The sequence below is a fragment of the Pseudophryne corroboree genome, unplaced genomic scaffold (assembly GCF_028390025.1).
Source record: "Pseudophryne corroboree isolate aPseCor3 unplaced genomic scaffold, aPseCor3.hap2 scaffold_223, whole genome shotgun sequence".
Taxonomy (NCBI): domain Eukaryota; kingdom Metazoa; phylum Chordata; class Amphibia; order Anura; family Myobatrachidae; genus Pseudophryne; species Pseudophryne corroboree.
In genome coordinates this window covers 247,109-263,565 of record NW_026968879.1, presented here as the reverse complement: position 1 = coordinate 263,565, position 16,457 = coordinate 247,109, and the positions used below count along the sequence as shown (strand labels likewise).

General features: G+C 39.8%; 1 non-coding gene and 1 pseudogene across 1 annotated transcript; one reads left to right on the top strand and one right to left on the bottom strand.

The window, feature by feature from the left end:
* The first annotated feature begins 7,513 nt into the window (after positions 1–7,513).
* On the top strand, positions 7,514–7,676 carry LOC135008725 (U1 spliceosomal RNA). The gene has a single exon (XR_010208375.1). It is a non-coding gene; the product is annotated as a U1 spliceosomal RNA (small nuclear RNA).
* A 2,084-nt stretch (positions 7,677–9,760) lies between these two features.
* Positions 9,761–9,939, bottom strand: LOC135008886 (U1 spliceosomal RNA; annotated as a pseudogene).
* Positions 9,940–16,457: the final 6,518 nt, after the last annotated feature.

The following is a 16,457-nucleotide window of genomic DNA, read 5'->3' as shown; positions in this document are numbered from 1 at the left end:
GCAATGGAAGCATGCTGGGCCCATAACCCAGAGGTAGGCAGATTGAAACTATCCTTTGCTATATGAATTTTTTTTTTGTTCATTAAAGTAATCCAAAACTGGGATTGATATTTTAGCTTTTATTTTTACTTAAAGTACAATAACTTTTACCATTTTAATTTGTTTTAATAGTATATTGACAGTATTGTTTTCTTTCAAAAATCCACTTAATTTTCTTTACCCTATTATTAAAATGGTAATTGACAAAAACAAACTACATTGTCACCATAAGAGCAATACAAAATGTACAAGTGATATATTAAAATCATCTTTCCAGCTTGAATTTCAATGATGCATTGGGGCAACGATTTTGTGAGAAACATCTTCACCCTTAAATAAAGATTTTCTTAATTCCTTACCTGTGTGCTAATTAGATATCACCTTGTTTTCACATTAAACAGACTTCCACATGAGAAAGCAGCAAGGATGCAGTGGCGTTAATGTTTCCTGGTGTCAACCTGTATTATTTCAGTAGATATTGAAATGAGGATGCATCTTGCTGCCTTTCCAATGAAGCAAGTTTAATTTAGTAATAGGTGAAAAACCATCCCTACAAATATGTTAATCAGATACTTGGCTTTGTGGACACTTTTCAGAGAACAAATTAGTTAGCATAAAAATAAAGCCAGAAAATGAAGAGCTGTTTAATCACTCAATTGGATTTTTCTGCCAGCATATTTCTTTTTCTCTGCAACCCACTGCCAAATTGTGCTTCCTAGCTGTTTTTATAAAATCACTGAATCAAATCTAACTCTGATTACATCAGAGAAGGCCAGGTACCCTACACCATAACAGGGGGTTTGAAATTTTGACTTGTCTACTTAAAGATCACCAAAATCTGATAACAAGGTCAATTAAGTCCCTGGGTGGGATTGAATAACCAACCTTTTGGTTAATAGCCTTACACACTAACTGATTGCGCCACAGCTACACTTTGCAAAAGTACATACTGACAAAGGCTAATAAGCATTCATCTAGAACGATTCCTAGAAACATTTTAAAAAGTCAATAATGTGGAGAGTTTTTGTAAGATGTTTCTTCCATCAACCAATGAAGAAACACATTGGTACTTTCCCATGATAAGTGAGTGCTTCAGGACCTCTTGCACTTACATGTGCAGCAGAGTACTGTAATGGAAGCATGCTGGGTCCATAACCCAGAGGTAGGCAGATTGAAACTATCCTCTGCTATATACATTTTTTTTTGTTAATTAAAGTAATCCAAAACTGGGATTGATATTTTTGCTCTTTTATTTTTACTTAAAGTACAATAACTTTTACCATTTTAATTTGTTTTAATAGTATATTGACAGTATTGTTTTCTTTCAAAAATCCACTTAATTTTCTTTACCCGATTATTAAAATGGTAATTGACAAAAACAAACTACATTGTCACCAGAAGAGCAATACAAAATGTACAAGTGATATATTAAAATCATCTTTCCAGCTTGAATTTCAATGATGCATTGGGGCAACGATTTTGTGAGAAACATCTTCACCCTTAAATAAAGATTTTCTTAATTCCTTACCTGTGTGCTAATTAGATATCACCTTGTTTTCATATTAAACAGACTTCCACATGCGAAAGCAGCAAGGATGCAGTGGCGTTAATGTTTCCTGGTGTCAACCTGTATTATTTCAGAAGACATTGAAATGAAGATGCATCTTGCTGCCTTTCCAATGAAGCAAGTTTAATTTAGTAATAGGTGAAAAACCATCCCTACAAAGGTGTTAATCAGAGACTTGGCTTTGTGGACACTTTTCAGAGAACAAATTTGTTAGTATAAAAATAAAGCCAGAAAATGAAGAGCTGTTTAATCACTCAATTGGATTTTTCTGCCAGCATATTTCTTTTTCTCTGCAACCCACTGCTAAATTGTTCTTCCTAGCTGTTTTTATAAAATCACTGAATCAAATCTAACTCTGATTACATCAGAGAAGGCCAGGTACCCTACACCATAATAGGGGGTTTGAAATTTTGACTTGTCTACTTAAAGATCACCAAAATCTGATAACAAGGTCAATTAAGTCCCTTGGTGGGATTGAATCACCAACCTTTTGGTTAATAGCCTTACACACTAACTGATTGCGCCACAGCGACACTTTGCAAAAGAACATACTGACAAAGGCTAATAAGCATTCATCTAGAACGATTCCTAGAAACATTTTAAAAAGTCAATAATGTGGAGAGTTTTTGTAAGATGTTTCTTCCATCAACCAATGAAGAAACACATTGGTACTTTCCCATGATGAGTGAGTGCTTCAGGATCTCTTGCACTTACATGTGCAGCAGAGTACTGTAATGGAAGCATGCTGGGTCCATAACCCAGAGGTAGGCAGATTGAAACTATCCTCTGCTATATGCATTTTTTTTGTTAATTAAAGTAATCCAAAACTGGGATTGATATTTTTGCTCTTTTATTTTTACTTAAAGTACAATAACTTTTACCATTTTAATTTGTTTTAATAGTATATTGACAGTATTGTTTTCTTTCAAAAATCCTATTAATTTTCTTTACCCGATTATTAAAATGGTAATTGACAAAAACAAACTACATTGTCACCAGAAGAGCAATACAAAATGTACAAGTGATATATTAAAATCATCTTTCCAGCTTGAATTTCAATGATGCATTGGGGCAACGATTTTGTGAGAAACATCTTCACCCTTAAATAAAGATGTTCTTAATTCCTTACCTGTGTGCTAATTAGATATCACCTTGTTTTCACATTAAACAGACTTCCACATGAGAAAACAGCAAAGATGCAGTGGCGTTAATGTTTCCTGGTGTCAACCTGTATTATTTCCGTAGATATTGAAATGAGGATGCATCTTGCTGCCTTTCCAATGAAGCAAGTTTAATTTAGTAATAGGTGAAAAACCATCCCTACAAAGATGTTAATCAGATACTTGGCTTTGTGGACACTTTTCAGAGAACAAATTTGTTATCATAAAAATAAAGCCAGAAAATGAAGAGCTGTTTAATCACTCAATTGGATTTTTCTGCCAGCATTTTTCTTTTTCTCTGCAACCCACTGCTAAATTGTGCTTCCTAGCTGTTTTTTTATAAAATCACTTAATGAAATCTAACTCTGATTACATCAGAGAAGGCCAGGTACCCTACACCATAAGAGGGGGTTTGCAATTTTGACTTGTCTACTTAAATATTACCAAAATCTGATCACAAGGTCAATTACGTCCCTGGATGGGATTGAACCACCAACCTTTTGATTAATAGCTGAACACACTAACCGATTGCGCCACAGAGACTTTGCGAAAAGTAGATACTGACAAAGACTAATAAGCATTCATCTAGAACGTTTCCTAGAAAAACTTTAAAAAGTCAATAATCTGGAGAGTTTTTGTAAGATGTTTCTTCCAGCAACCAATGAAGAAACACATTGGTACTTTCGCATGATGAGTGAGTGCTTCAGGATCTCTTGCACTTACATGTGCAGCAGAGTACTGCAATGGAAGCATGCTGGGCCCATAACCCAGAGGTAGGCAGATTGAAACTATCCTTTGCTATATGCATTTTTTTTTTGTTCATTAAAGTAATCCAAAACTGGGATTGATATTTTAGCTTTTACTTTTACTTAAAGTACAATAACTTTTACCATTTTAATTTGTTTTAATAGTATATTGACAGTATTGTTTTCTTTCAAAAATCCAATTAATTTTCTTTACCCGATTATTAAAATGGTAATTGACAAAAACAAACTACATTGTCACCAGAAGAGCAATACAAAATGTACAAGTGATATATTAAAATCATCTTTCCAGCTTGAATTTCAATGATGCATTGGGGCAACGATTTTGTGAGAAACATCTTCACCCTTAAATAAAGATTTTCTTAATTCCTTACCTGTGTGCTAATTAGATATCACCTTGTTTTCACATTAAACAGACTTCCACATGAGAAAGCAGCAATGATGCAGTGGCGTTAATGTTTCCTGGTGTCAACCTGTATTATTTCAGTAGATATTGAAATGAGGATGCATCTTGCTGCCTTTCCAATGAAGCAAGTTTAATTTAGTAATAGGTGAAAAACCATCCCTACAAATATGTTAATCAGATACTTGGCTTTGTGGACACTTTTCAGAGAACAAATTCGTTAGCATAAAAATAAAGCCAGAAAATGAAGAGCTGTTTAATCACTCAATTGGATTTTTCTGCCAGCATATTTCTTTTTCTCTGCAACCCACTGCTAAATTGTGCTTCCTAGCTGTTTTTTTTATAAAATCACTTATTCAAATCTAACTCTGATTACATCAGAGTAGGCCAGGTACCCTACACCATAAGAAGGGGGTTTGAAATTTTGACTTGTCTACTTAAAGATCACCAAAATCTGATAACAAGGTCAATTACATCCCTGGGTGGGATTGAACCACCAACCCTTTGATTAATAACCAAACACACTAACAGATTGCGCCACAGAGACACTTTACAAACGTACATACTGACAAAGGCTAATAAGCATTCATCTAGAACGTTTCCTAGAAAAACTTTAAAAAGTCAATAATCTGGAGAGTTTTTGTAAGATGTTTCTTCCATCAACCAACGAAGAAACACATTGGTACTTTCCCATGATGAGTGAGTGCTTCAGGATCTCTTGCACTTACATGTGCAGCAGAGTACTGCAATGGAAAAATGCTGGGCCCATAACCCAGAGGTAGGCAGATTGAAACTATCCTCTGCTATATGCATTTTTTTTTGTTAATTAAAGTAATCCAAAACTGGGATTGATATTTTTGCTCTTTTATTTTTACTTAAAGTACAATAACTTTTACCATTTTAATTTGTTTTAATAGTATATTGACAGTATTGTTTTCTTTCAAAAATCCACTTAATTTTCTTTACCCTATTATTAAAATGGTAATTGACAAAAACAAACGACATTGTCACCAGAAGAGCAATACAAAATGTACAAGTGATATATTAAAATCATCTTTCCAGCTTGAATTTCAATGATGCATTGGGGCAACGATTTTGTGAGAAACACCTTCACCCTTAAATAAAGATTTTCTTAATTCCTTACCTGTGTGCTAATTAGATATCACCTTGTTTTCACATTAAACAGACTTCCACATGCGAAAGCAGCAAGGATGCAGTGGCGTTAATGTTTCCTGGTGTCAACCTGTATTATTTCAGTAGACATTGAAATGAGGATGCATCTTGCTGCCTTTCCAATGAAGCAAGTTTAATTTAGTAATAGGTGAAAAACCATCCCTACAAAGGTGTTAATCAGAGACTTGGCTTTGTGGACACTTTTCAGAGAACAAATTTGTTAGCATAAAAATAAAGCCAGAAAATGAAGAGCTGTTTAATCACTCAATTGGATTTTTTTGCCAGCATATTTCTTTTTCTCTGCAACCCACTGCTAAATTGTGCTTCCTAGCTGTTTTTATAAAATCACTGAATCAAATCTAACTCTGATTACATCAGAGAAGGCCAGGTACCCTACACCATAACAGGGGGTTTGAAATTTTGACTTGTCTACTTAAAGATCACCAAAATCTGATAACAAGGTCAATTACGTCCCTGGGTGGGATTGAACCACCAACCTTTTGGTTAATAACCATACACACTAACTGATTGCGCCACAGCGACACTTTGCAAAAGTACATACTGACAAAGGCTAATAAGCATATATCTAGAACGTTTCCTAGAAACATTTTAAAAAGTCAATAATGTGGAGAGTTTTTGTAAGATGTTTCTTCCATCAACCAATGAAGAAACACATTGGTACTTTCCCATGATAAGTGAGTGCTTCAGGACCTCTTGCACTTACATGTGCAGCAGAGTACTGTAATGGAAGCATGCTGGGTCCATAACCCAGAGGTAGGCAGATTGAAACTATCCTTTGCTATATGCATTTTTTTTTGTTAATTAAAGTAATCCAAAACTGGGATTGATATTTTTGCTCTTTTATTTTTACTTAAAGTACAATAACTTTTACCATTTTAATTTGTTTTAATAGTATATTGACAGTATTGTTTTCTTTCAAAAATCCAATTAATTTTCTTTACCCTATTATTAAAATGGTAATTGACAAAAACAAACTACATTGTCACCAGAAGAGCAATACAAAATGTACAAGTGATATATTAAAATCATCGTTCCAGCTTGAATTTCAATGATGCATTGGGGCAACGATTTTGTGAGAAACATCTTCACCCTTAAATAAAGATTTTCTTAATTCCTTACCTGTGTGCTAATTAGATATCACCTTGTTTTCACATTAAACAGACTTCCACATGAGAAAGCAGCAAGGATGCAGTGGCGTTAATGTTTCCTGGTGTCAACCTGTATTATTTCTGTAGATATTGAAATGAGGATGCATCTTGCTGCCTTTCCAATGAAGCAAGTTTAATTTAGTAATAGGTGAAAAACCATCCCTACAAAGGTGTTAATCAGAGACTTGGCTTTGTGGACACTTTTCAGAGAACAAATTTGTTAGCATAAAAATAAAGCCAGAAAATGAAGAGCTGTTTAATCACTCAATTGGATTTTTTTGCCAGCATATTTCTTTTTCTCTGCAACCCACTGCTAAATTGTGCTTCCTAGCTGTTTTTATAAAATCACTGAATCAAATCTAACTCTGATTACATCAGAGAAGGCCAGGTACCCTACACCATTAGAGGGGGTTTGAAATTTTGACTTGTCTACATAAAGATCACCAAAATCTGATAACAAGGTCAATTACGTCCCTGGGTGGGATTGAACCACCAACCTTTTGGTTAATAGCCTTACACACTAACTGATTGCGCCACAGCGACACTTTGCAAAAGCATATACTGAAAAAGGCTAATAAGCATTCATCTAGAACGTTTCCTAGAAACATTTTAAAAAGTCAATAATGTGGAGAGTTTTTGTAAGATGTTTCTTCCATCAACCAATGAAGAAACACATTGGTACTTTCCCATGATGAGTGAGTGCTTCAGGATCTCTTGCACATACATGTGCAGCAGAGTACTGTAATGGAAGCATGCTGGGTCCATAACCCAGAGGTAGGCAGATTGAAACTATCCTCTGCTATATGCATTTTTTTTGTTAATTAAAGTAATCCAAAACTGGGATTGACATTTTTGCTCTTTTATTTTTACTTAAAGTACAATAACTTTTACCATTTTAATTTGTTTTAATAGTATATTGACAGTATTGTTTTCTTTCAAAAATTCACTTAATTTTCTTTTCTGTGTGCTAATTAGATATCACCTTGTTTTCACATTAAATAGACTACCACATGAGAAAGCAGCAAGGATGCAGTGGCGTTAATGTTTCCTGGTGGTAGTGGGGGACTGTGTTTGTGCTTTCCTCTGGTCAGCTCTGGTAAAAGTCAGATTTCTTTGTCTCAGATCTTCCTCTAGCCTTGTTCTTCTTTCGAGAGTTCCCTTGTGCTGCCTCAGTTGGATCTCCTTCACTTGACAGGGGCGTACCCGAGCAGCGACCCTCCCCAGCACTAGCCCAACTCCTACTTACCTGCCAGGTGAGATACTATGATCATGAAGGTGCTTCTCCCAGGGCAAGGCTCACCCATTGCACTCTGGGTGTGCTGCTCCTGCGATTTCCCCAAATGTGGGAAACTTGACTGCATAATTTGTGTTTCCCCTGGTCGGCTCTCGTATAATTCAGATCTCTTTGTCTCAGGTCTCTCTCCAGCCTAGTTTGCTGTCTGTTTCCACTTCTCTTTTCTTAAACCGCTCCCTTCTATGCCCTTGCGCACCTTAATTAAATCTAACTCTGATTACGTCAGAGAAGGCCAGGTACCCTACACCATAAGAGGGGGTTTGAAATTTTGACTTGTCTACTTAAAGATCACCAAAATCTGATCACAAGGTCAATTACATCACTGGGTGGGAACCTTTTGGTTAATAGCCCATGTAAGTGCAAGAGATCCTGAAGCACTCACTCATCATGGGAAAGTACCAATGTGTTTCTTACAAAAATTCTCCAGATTATTGACTTTTTAAAGTTTTTCTAGGAAACGTTCTAGATGAATGCTTATTAGCCTTTGTCAGTATGTACTTTCGCAAAGTGTCGCTATGGCGCAATCAGTTAGTGTGTATGGCTATTAACCTAAAGGTTGGTGATTCAATCCCACCCAGGGACGTAATTGACCTTGTTATCAGATTTTGGTGATCTTTAAGTAGACAAGTCAAAATTTCAAACCCCCTCTTATGGTGTAGGGTACCCGGCCTTCTCTGATGTAATCAGAGTTAGATTTGATTAAGTGATTTTATAAAAAACAGCTAGGAAGCACAATTTAGCAGTGGGTTGCAGAGAAAAAAAATTATGCTGGCAGAAAAGTCCAATTGAGTGATTAAACAGCTCTTCATTTTCTGATTTTATGTTTATGCTAACAAATTTGCTCTCTGAAAAGTGTCCACAAAGCCAAGTCTCTGATTAACACCTTTAGTAGGAATGGTTTTTCACCTATTACTGAATTAAACTTGCTTCATTGGAAAGGCAGCAAGATGCATCCTCATTTCAATGTCTACTGAAATAATACAGGTTGACACCAGGAAACATAAACGTCACTGCATCCTTGCTGCTTCCTCAAGGGGAAGTCTGTTTAATGTGAAAACAAGGTGATATCTAATCAGCACACAGGTAAGGAATTAAGAAAATCTTTCTTTATGGGTGAAGATGTTTCTCACAAAATTGTTGCACCAAGGCATCATTGAAATTAAAGCTGGAAAGATGATTTTAATATATCACTTGTATATTTTGTACTGCTCTTCTGGTGACAATGTAGTTTGTTTTTGTCAATTACCATTTTAATAATAGGGTAAAGAAAATTAAGTGGATTTTTGAAAGAAAACAATACTGTCAATATACTATTAAAACAAATTAAAATGGTAAAAGTTATTGTACTTTAAGTAAAAATAAAAGAGCAAAAATATCAATCCCAGTTTTGGATTACTTTAATTAACAAAAAACAATGCATATAGCAGAGGATAGTTTCAATCTGCCTACCTCTGGGTTATGGACCCAGCATGCTTCCATTACAGTACTCTGCTGCACATGTAAGTGCAAGAGATCCTGAAGCACTCACTCATCATGGGAAAGTACCAATGTGTTTCTTCATTGGTTGATGGAAGAAACATCTTACAAAAACTCTCCAGATTATTGACTTTTTAAAGTTTTTCTAGGAAACGTTCTAGATGAATGCTTATTAGCCTTTGTCAGTATGTACTTTCGCAAAGTGTCTCTGAGGCACAAACAGTTAGCGTGTTCAGTTGTTAACCAAAAGGTTGGTGGTTCAATCCCACCTAGGGACGTAATTGACCTTGTTATCAGATTTTGGTGATCTTTAAGTAGACAAGTAAAAATTTCAAACCACCTCTTATGGTGTAGGGAACCTGGCCTTCTCTGATGTAATCAGAGTTAGATTTGATTAAGTGATTTTATAAAAAAAAACAGCCACAAAGCACAATTTAGCAGTGGGTTGCAGAGAAAAAGAAATATGCTGGCAGAAAAATCCAATTGAGTGATTAAACAGCTCTTCATTTTCTGGCTTTATTTTTATGCTAACAAATTTGTGCTCTGAAAAGTGTCCACAAAGCCAAGTATCTGATTATCACCTTTGTAGGGATGGTTTTTCACCTATTATTAAATTAAACTTGCTTCATTGGAAAGGCAGCAAGTGATGTCATCCAAGCAGTGGGTCAAGGTTGGCTTCAAACCTCGTCTGCTTATGAAAAGAGAAAAGGGGTATGCAGGGCATGGCGGCCTTTTGCGGTGCTTGGATGACCCCTAGTTCGCATTAAATAATGCAGTCGAGTTTCCCACATTTGGGGAAATCACAGGGGTCAGCATACCCAGAATGCAATGAATGAACCGCACCCTGGGAGAACAGTCTTCATGACCATGGTATCTCCTATGCAAAATAAGTATGATTTGGGATAGGGCTGGGGAGGGCCGCTGCTCAGGCACATCTCTGTCAAGTAAAGGAGATTCAACTGAGGCAGCACAAGGGAACTCTCATCTGGGGACAACAACTGCAGGGAGAACACATATTTTCAGATGAACATGGGAGGGCAGAAGGCTGCCTAATACTGAAGCACCCCCAAACAACAAACCAAATGCAACAACTAGTGCAAGCATTCCTGGGGGAAGGCCTGCAGCAGATGGATTTGCATATGGCGATGTCATCCAAGCAGTGGGTCAAAGTTGGCTTCAACCCTCGTCTGCATATGAAAAGAGAAAAGGGGCGTGCAGGGCATGGCGGCCTTTTGCGGCACTTGGATGACCCCTAGTTTGCATTAAACACCTCCACCCTCCGTCGGTGTGGGGCTCATGCTGGCTATGCCCCAGCCCCTGAAGGATTCAAGCTGATTTCTTGCAGCAGCTGGGCACTGTAACAGCTCCAGAGCTGCTCTGTAATGCAAGTAAAAGGGTGTGGGCCCTGCAGCACTACCTGTAGTTCGCATTGTGCGAGACCCCTAGTTCGCATTAAACACCCCCACCCTCCTTCGGTGTGGGGCTCATGTTGGCCATGCCCCAGCCCCTGAAGCATTCACGCTGATTTCTTGCAGCAGCTGGGCACTGTAACAGCTCAAGAGCTGCTCTGTAAGGCAAGTAAAAGGGTGTGGGCCCTGCAGCACTACCTGTAGTTTGCATTGTGCATTGGAAGGCACAAAGTAAGCAGACGGGAGGAGAAGTCAGGATAGTGCACAAGGGTATAGACGGGAGGGGCTCAAGAAAAAAGAAGTGGAAACAGACAGCAAACTAGGCTTCCAATGCACAATGCAAACTACAGGTAGTGCTGCAGGGCCCACACCCTTTTACTTGCCTTACAGAGCAGCTCTGGAGCTGTTTAATCACTCAATTGGATTTTTCTGCAAGCATAATTTTTCTCTTACGTCCTAGAGGATGCTGGGGACTCCGTAAGGACCATGGGGGATAGACGGGCTCCGCAGGAGACATGGGCACTTTAAGAAAGACTTTAGATCTGGGTGTGCACTGGCTCCTCCCTCTATGCCCCTCCTCCAGACCTCAGTTTACTACTGTGCCCAGAGGAGACTGGGTGCTTTTCAGGGAGCTCTCCTGAGTTTCCTGACAGAAAGTATATTTGTTAGATTTTTTTATTTTCAGGGAGCCTGCTGGCAACAGACTCCCTGCATCGAGGGGCGGAGGGGAGAGATGCACACCTACTTCTGTGAGTTGATAGGCTCTGCTTCTTAGGCTACTGTACAGCATTAGCTCCAGAGGGATCGGTACGCAGGTCTCACCCTCGCCGTCCGTCCCAGAGCCGCACCGCCGTCCCCCTCGCAGAGCCGGAAGATAGAAGCCGGGTGAGTATGAGAAGAAAAGAAGACTTCAGAGGCGGCGGAAGACTTCATGATCTTCACTGAGGTAACGCACAGCAGTAAAGCTGTGCTCCATTGCTCCCATACACCTCACACACGGCAGTCAGTGTAAGGGTGAAGGGCGCAGGGGGGACGCCCTGGGCAGCAATATAGACCTCTCTTTGGCAAAATAAATATATATGCAGCTAGGCACTGTATATATATATAAGAGCCCCCGCCATTTTTTTACTATATTTGAGCGGGACAGAAGCCCGTCGCTGAGGGGGTGGGGCTTCTCCCTCAGCACTCACCAGCGCCATTTTCTCCACAGCACCGCTGAGGGGAAGCTCCATGGACTCTCCCCTGCTTATACCACGGTAGAAAGAGGGTCTTAAAGAAGAGAGGGCACATAATTAGGCGCATATATATATGGAAATACAGCGCTACTGGGTAAACATAAAATGATTGTGTTTTTTTCCTGGGTCATATAGCGCTGGGGTGTGTGCTGGCATACTTTCTCTCTCTGTCTCTCCAAAGGGCCTTGTTGGGGAACTGTCCTCAGATAAGAGGATTCCCTGAGTGTATGGTGTGTCGGTACACGTGTGTCGACATGTCTGAGGTAGAAGGCTCTCCTAGAGAGGAGCAGGAGCAAATTAATGTGGTGTCTCCATCGACAACGCCGACACCTGACTGGATGGATATGTGGAATGTTTTAAGTGCTAATGTAAACTTATTACACAAGAGATTAGACAAAGCTGAAGCTAGGGAACAGTCAGGGAGTCAACCCATGCCTGTCCCTATGTCGCAGGGACCTTCGGGGTCTCAAAAGCGCCCACTATCCCAAATAGTTGACACAGATACCGACACGGATTCTGACTCCAGTGTCGACTACGATGATGCAAAGTTACAACCAAAATTGGCTAAATGTATTCGATATATGATTATTGCAATAAAAGATGTTTTGCACATCACAGAGTCCCCTGTCCCTGACACGAGGGTACACATGTATAAGGGAAAGAAACCTGAGATAACCTTTCCCCCCTCACATGAGTTGAACGAATTATGTGAAAAAGCTTGGGAATCTCCAGACAAAAAGCTGCAGATTCCCAAAAGGATTCTTATGGCGTATCCTTTCCCGCCAATGGACAGGATACGGTGGGAATCCTCCCCTAGGGTGGATAAAGCATTGACACGCTTATCCAAAAAGGTAGCGCTGCCATCCCAGGATACGGCTACCATCAGGGACCCTGCTGACCGCAAGCAGGAGGTTACCCTAAAGTCCATTTACACACATTCTGGTACCTTACTCAGACCGGCAATTGCGTCGGCCGAGGTTGTAGCGCGGTGGCAGCATGGACAGATACCTTATCAGCAGAGATTGAGACCCTAGATAAGGATGCTATGTTATTGACCATAGGGCATATAAAAGATGCTGTCCTATATATGAGAGATGCTCAAAGTGACATTAGTCTACTGGGTTCTAGAATAAACGCTATGTCGATTTCTGCTAGACGAGTCCTATGGACCCGGCAATGGACAGGTGATGCCGACTCAAAAAGGCATATGGAGGTTTTACCTTACAGGGGTGAGGAATTGTTTGGGGAAGGTCTCTCGGACCTTGTCTCCACAGCTACAGCTGGTAAATCAAATTTTTTGCCTTATATTCCCTCACAGCCTAAGAAAGCACCACATTATCAAATGCAGTCCTTTCGATCACAGAGAAACAAGAAAGTACGAGGTGCGTCCTTTCTTGCCAGAGGTAAGGGCAGAGGGAAGAAGCTGCACAACACAGCAAGTTCCCAGGAACAGAAGTCCTCCCCGGCCTCTACAAAATCCACCGCATGACGCTGGGGCTCCGCTAAAGGAGTCCGCCCAGTTGGGGGCACGTCTTCGAGTTTTCAGCCACATCTGGGTTCATTCGCAGGTGGATCCCTAGGCAATAGAAATTGTTTCTCAGGGTTACAAGCTGAAATTCGAAGAGGTGCCTCCTCGCCGGTTTTTCAAATCGGCCCTACCATCTTCTCCCCAGGAAAGGGAGATAGTGTTAAATGCAATTCACAAATTGTATCTTCAACAGGTGGTGGTCAAGGTTCCCCTGCTTCAACAAGGAAAGGGAAATTATTCGACCCTGTTTGTAGTCCCAAAACCGGACGGTTTGGTCAGACCCATATTAAATTTAAAATCCCTGAACCTATACTTGAAAAGGTTCAAGTTCAAGATGGAATCGCTAAGAGCGGTCATCGCCAGCCTAGAAGGGGGGGATTTTATGATATCTCTGGACATAAAGGATGCATACCTTCATGTACTCATTTATCCACCTCATCAGGCGTACCTAAGATTTGCGGTACAGTATTGTCATTACCAATTTCAGACGTTGCCGTTTGGTCTCTCCAGAATTTTCTCCGAGAATTTTCACCAAGGTAATGACAGAAATTATGGTGCTCCTGCGAAAGCAAGGTGTCACAATTATCCCGTACTTGAACGATCTCCTCATAAAAGCGAGATCAAGAGAGCAGTTGCTGAACAGCGTATAACTTTCATTGAAGGTGTTACAGCAAAACGGCTGGATTCTCAATATCCCGAAGTCGCAGTTGGTTCCTACGACTCGTCTGACTTTGCTTGGGCATTATTCTGGATACGGACCAGAAAAGGGTTTATCTTCCGATAGAAAAGGCCCAGGAACTCATGACTCTGGTCAGGAACCTATTGAAACCAAAACAGGTGTCAGTGCATCACTGCACTCGAGTCCTGGGAATGATGGTGGCATCATACGAGGCCATTCCCTTCGGCAGGTTCCATGCGAGGATCTTGCAATGGGACCTACTGGACAAGTGGTCCGGGTCACATCTACAGATTCATCAGTTGATCACCCTGTCCCCCAGGGCCAGGGTATCTCTCCTGTGGTGGCTGCAGAGTGCTCACCTTCTAGAGGGCCGCAGGTTCGGCATTCAGGACTGGATCCTGGTGACCACGAACGCGAGCCTCCGAGGTTGGGGAGCAGCCACACAGGGAAGAAATTTCCAAGGTCTTTGGTCAAGTCAGGAGACTTGTCTTCACATCAACATCCTGGAGCTAAGGGCCATATACAACGCCCTATGTCAAGCGGAGACCTTACTTCGCGACCAACCAGTTCTGATCCAGTCAGACAACGTCACCGCAGTAGTTCATGTAAACCGCCAAGGCGGCACTAGGAGCAGAGTGGCGATGGCGGAAGCCACCAGAATTCTTCGCTGGGTGGAGAATCATGTAAGCGCACTGTCAGCAGTGTTCATTCCGGGAGTGGACAACTGGGAAGCAGACTTCCTCAGCAGACACGACCTACATCCAGGAGAGTGGGGACTCCATCAGGAAGTCTTCGCACAGATTGCAAGTCGGTGGGGACTGTTCCAGATAGACATGATGGCGTCCCGCCTCAACAAAAAGCTACAGAGGTATTGCACCAGGTCAAGAGACCTACAGGCAGTAGCTGTTTAAACAGCTCTTCATTTTCTGATTTTATGTTTATGCTAACAAATTTGCTCTCTGAAAAGTGTCCACAAAGCCAAGTCTCTGATTAACACCTTTGTAGGAATGGTTTTTCACCTATTACTGAATTAAACTTGCTTCATTGGAAAGGCAGCAAGATGCATCCTCATTTCAATGTCTACTGAAATAATACAGGTTGACACCAGGAAACATTAACGCCACTGCATCCTTGCTGCTTTCGCATGTGGAAGTCTGTTTAATGTGAAAACAAGGTGATATCTAATTAGCACACAGGTAAGGAATTAAGAAAATCTTTATTTAAGGGTGAAGGTGTTTCTCACAAAATCGTTGCCCCAATGCATCATTGAAATTCAAGCTGGAAAGATGATTTTAATATATCACTTGTACATTTTGTATTGCTCTTCTGGTGACAATGTAGTTTGTTTTTGTCAATTACCATTTTAATAATAGGGTAAAGAAAATTAAGTGGATTTTTGAAAGAAAACAATACTGTCAATATACTATTAAAACAAATTAAAATGGTAAAAGTTATTGTACTTTAAGTAAAAATAAAAGAGCAAAAATATCAATCCCAGTTTTGGATTACTTTAATTAACAAAAAAAAATGCATATAGCAGAGGATAGTTTCAATCTGCCTACCTCTGGGTTATGGGCCCAGCATGTTTCCATTGCAGTACTCTGCTGCACATGTAAGTGCAAGAGATCCTGAAGCACTCACTCATCATGGGAAAGTACCAATGTGTTTCTTCGTTGGTTGATGGAAGAAACATCTTACAAAAACTCTCCAGATTATTGACTTTTTAAAGTTTTTCTAGGAAACGTTCTAGATGAATGCTTATTAGCCTTTGTCAGTATGTATGTTTGTAAAGTGTCTCTGTGGCGCAATCGGTTAGTGTGTTTGGTTATTAATCAAAGGGTTGGTGGTTCAATCCCACCCAGCGATGTAATTGACCTTGTTATCAGATTTTGGTGATCTTTAAGTAGACAAGTCAAAATTTCAAACCCCCTTCTTATGGTGTAGGGTACCTGGCCTACTCTGATGTAATCAGAGTTAGATTTGAATCAGTGATTTTATAAAAAAAACAGCTAGGAAGCACAATTTAGCAGTGGGTTGCAGAGAAAAAGAAATATGCTGGCAGAAAAATCCAATTGAGTGATTAAACAGCTCTTCATTTTCTGGCTTTATTTTTATGCTAACTAATTTGTTCTCTGAAAAGTGTCCACAAAGCCAAGTATCTGATTAACATATTTGTAGGGATGGTTTTTCACCTATTACTAAATTAAACTTGCTTCATTGGAAAGGCAGCAAGATGCATCCTCATTTCAATATCTACTGAAATAATACAGGTTGACACCAGGAAACATTAACGCCACTGCATCCTTGCTGCTTTCTCATGTGGAAGTCTGTTTAATGTGAAAACAAGGTGATATCTAATTAGCACACAGGTAAGGAATTAAGAAAATCTTTATTTAAGGGTGAAGATGTTTCTCACAAAATCGTTGCCCCAATGCATCATTGAAATTCAAGCTGGAAAGATGATTTTAATATATCACTTGTACATTTTGTATTGCTCTTCTGGTGACAATGTAGTTTGTTTTTGTCACTTACCATTTTAATAATCGGGTAAAGAAAATTAA